Raw genomic sequence first — 3,943 nt, forward strand, 5'->3', positions numbered from 1 at the left:
TATGTTTTCTATCTCCATATTTATGTTTCCTATCGCTGCTTTTTTTGAAGTTCTCACTAAGTTCCTTGAGCATCCTTATAACCAGTGTTTTGAACTCTGTGTCTGGAAGATTGCTTATCTCCATTTTGTTTAGTTCTTTTTCTGAAGTTTTGTTCTGTTCTTTCATTTGGGACATGTTTCTTTGTCTCCCCGTTTTGGCTGCTTCCCTTTGTTTGTTTCTGTGTATTAAGTAGAGCTGCTACGTCTCCCCGTCTTGGTGGGGTGTCCTTATGTAATAGGTGTTCTGTAAAGCCCAGTGTCGCAATCTCCCTGGTTACCTGAGCTGGGTGCTCCAGGTGTATCCCTTGTGTTGGGTTGTGTGTGTCTTCCTGTTGTAGTTGAGACCTGATTGCTGTTTGCACATCAATGGGAGGGATCCACCCTCAGGCTGATTGGTTGTGAGGACTGGCCATGACTACAAAGGAGGAGCTGTGGTGCAGGGACTGACTCTCTGGAGCAGGATTTGCTTTAGCAGGGCTCTGGTGCCTGCCAGGTCTACCCTTTGGGTGTGTCTCTGTGGAGGTGGTTGGGTGGTGCTCTGGTGTGGTCTGAAGTTGGCCACCAGGTGTGTTGGTTCTGGGGCCTCTTGGGACGAGCTCTGGTGCAGGCTGACTGTTCCCTGTGGGAGGCCACTTGGTATGAGCCACAAAGTGATCTGCAGATGGTTGCCACCTGAGCTGTGCTTGGAGGCCTGGAAGACCGTAAGTTACAAGCCAAGGCCAGCTGCCACTAGTGCCGAGCTTGGGACTGCTTAGCAAGAGGTGCAGGGCATGACAAGGCCAGCTGCTGCTTGATTTGGGGTTTTCCAACTTTTGAGAGGTTTTAGGAAATTCCACAGCATGAGCCAAGATAGGCTGTTTGTATGGAAAAGTCATTGAGGGTTGCTTATGTGGGCCTGCAAGTTGGGTGGGGCAGGGTCTCAGGGAATAATTGTGTTATCCAGGTTAATGGAGATTCAGATATGACACCTACCTGCATGTGCAGGCTATTTGGGAAGGAGGGCTCAAGAAAGAAATAATGGATTCTGCCAGTACTTCTGTCTGGGAGAAAGCTGCCCCCTTTAGCCCTTGCTCTGAAACCAGACAATTCCATTCCTCCCTGTATATCCCTGGCGCCCTTCAAGTGGCTGCCCCAGCTCTAAAGCTCAGAGTGAGTGAGTCTGTCAGCGAGTAAGTCCATGCGCGGGCCCTTTAAGAGGAGAGCCTGGGATTCCAGACACTGCCTCACTCAGCCACAATCTCTGCTGGTTTTCACAGCCAGAAGTTGTGAGGACTTCTCTTCCTGGCACTGAAACCCTTGGCTGGGGAGCCTGGTGTGGGGTTGAGACTCTTCATTCTTCAGTGAGGGACCTCTGCAGCTGAAATATCCTCCCTATTTTTAACCACCATACACATGGGTTTGGGACCAGCTGCTCTGCGTCTCCACCCTTCCTACTGGTCTTGATGTGGCTTCTTCTGTATGTCCTTAGTTATAAGACTTCTGTTCAGCTAGATTTCAGATGATTCTCAATGATGGCTGTTCTGTAGTTGAGTTGTAATTTTTATGTGGTCATGAGAGGAGGCAAGCACAGCATTTACCTATTCTGACTTCTTGACTGGAAGCCACCACTCATTTCTTAATTGAGATGTTTATTTTCTTATTGTTGAGTTTTAAGTGTTATTTGAGTATTTTAGATACAGGTCTTTTACCAGGTAAGTGTTTTGCAAACATTTTCTCCTGGGTTGTGACTTGCCTTTCCATTCCTTTAACAGTGACTTTCACAGACCAGAAGTTTTAAATTTTTACTTTGTTTTTACTTATTTTTCCAGCATTATTGAGATATATTAGACAAATAAAATTGTATGTATACATGTGTACAACATAATGATTTGATATACATAGACATTGTGAAATCATTGCCACAATCAACTTAATTAACATATCTATTACCTCACATAGTTATTTTTGTGGTATCAATGGTTAAGATTTATTCTCAGCAAATTTCAAGTGTATATAATATAATATTAACTATATTCACTGTGATGTATATTAGGTCCCCAGAACTTATTCATAACAGAAATTTTGAGCCCTTTGGCCAACATCTCTCCATTTCCCCCACATGCCCCAGTCCTTGACCACCACCATTCTACTCTCTGTTTCAATGGGTTTATCCTTTTTTATTATTATTTTAGATTCCACATACAAGTGAGATCACGCAGTATTTGCCATCTTCTGCCTGGCTTATTTCACTTAGCATAATGTCCTCCAGATTCATCCATGTTGTTGCGAATGACAGGATTTCCTTTTAATGGCTCAATAATATTCCATTGTGTGTATGTGCGTGTGTGTGTGTGTGTGTGTGTGTGTGTGTGTGTGATATATACTTGTGTATACTGGGGGTGCGAAAAAATGTATACAAGTGGCCACTGTGGTCAACGTTGCTCAAGCAGTAGTTTGCCATAATCAGAAGTGTCTGGATGCTGATGGGAACCACTTTGAGCACCTCTTGTCATTGCAGAAGTCAAACATGACTTGTATTCATCTTTTGTTATTGGTATGTATTGAGTATTACAACTTTAATACAGTTTTCCTTTCTTAAAATGTGCATACTTTTTTTTGGCACCGTGTGTGTGTGTGTGTGTGTGTGTGTGTGTGTGTATCACATTTTCTTAATCTATATATCCGTTGATAGACATGGAAGTTGTTTCCATATCTTGGCTATTGTGAATAATGCTGCAATGAGCCTGGTAGTTTAGGAATCTCTTTGAGATATTGATCTTATCTTCAGATATATAGCCAGAAGTGGGATTGGTGGATCACATAGTAGTTCTATTTTAATTATTTTTGGAGGACCATCCATACCGTTTTCCATGACTGTCATTTTACATTCCCACCAACAGTGTACAGTGATTTCCTTTTCTCCAAATCCTTGCCAACACTTACTCTTTTTTTGATACCAGTAATCCTAACAGGTATGAGGTGATATCTCACTGTGGCTTTGATTTTCATTTCCCTGATGATTAGTGCTGTTTAGCACATTTTTGTGTACCATTTGAATATCTCCTTTGGAAAAACATCTATTCATGTCCTTTGTCCATTAAAATTTCTTTTCATGTTGAAATGTGTGAGTTTCTTGTATATTTCTGAAATTAACCCATTATAATATATATAGTTTGCAAATATTTTCTCCCATTGTGTAAGTTTTCTTTTCACTCTATTGATTGTTTTCTTTGCTGTGCCAAAACTTTTTAGTTTAATATAGTCCCACTTATCTATATTTGCTTTGGTTGTCTGTGCTTTTAGTGTTATATCCAAAAAATAGGTGCCAAGACCGATGTCAAGGATCTTTTCCCTGTGATTTCTTCTAGGAATTTTATGGTTTCCAATCTTACATTTAACTCTTTAAGTAATTTCAAGTTAATTTTTATACAGTGTAAGGTAGAAGTTGAGTTTCATTCTTTTGCATGTAGATATCTAGGTTCTCAACACTATTTATTGAAAAGAATATCCTTTCCCCATTGTGTTTTTGGTTGCTTTGTCAAAGATTAGTTGACTATTTTATCTGTGGGATCTCTATTCTTTCTCTTTGATTTTTCCTTCTGCACCGTCCAGTGTGCTTTTGCAGTTCTCTATTGAATTTTCAGTCCAATCATTGTATTCTTCAGCTCTAGTATTTCTGTTCGTTTGGTTTAGTTTTTTGGTGGTGTCTATTTCTTTATTGAACTTCTCATTTTGTGCCTGCATTGTTTTCCTAGTTTTGTGTAGTTGTCTGTCTGTGTGCTCTTGTAGTTCACTGAACTTCTTTAAAAGGATTATTTTAAATTCCTTGTTAGACAGCTCATACATAGATCTCCCTTTCTTTAAGGTCCATTATTGGAGCTTTATTTGTTTCCTTTGGTGATGCATCATTACTTAATTCTTTGTG

Source organism: Rhinolophus sinicus, chromosome X (genome assembly GCF_036562045.2).
Source record: "Rhinolophus sinicus isolate RSC01 chromosome X, ASM3656204v1, whole genome shotgun sequence".
NCBI classification, from domain to species: Eukaryota; Metazoa; Chordata; class Mammalia; order Chiroptera; family Rhinolophidae; genus Rhinolophus; species Rhinolophus sinicus.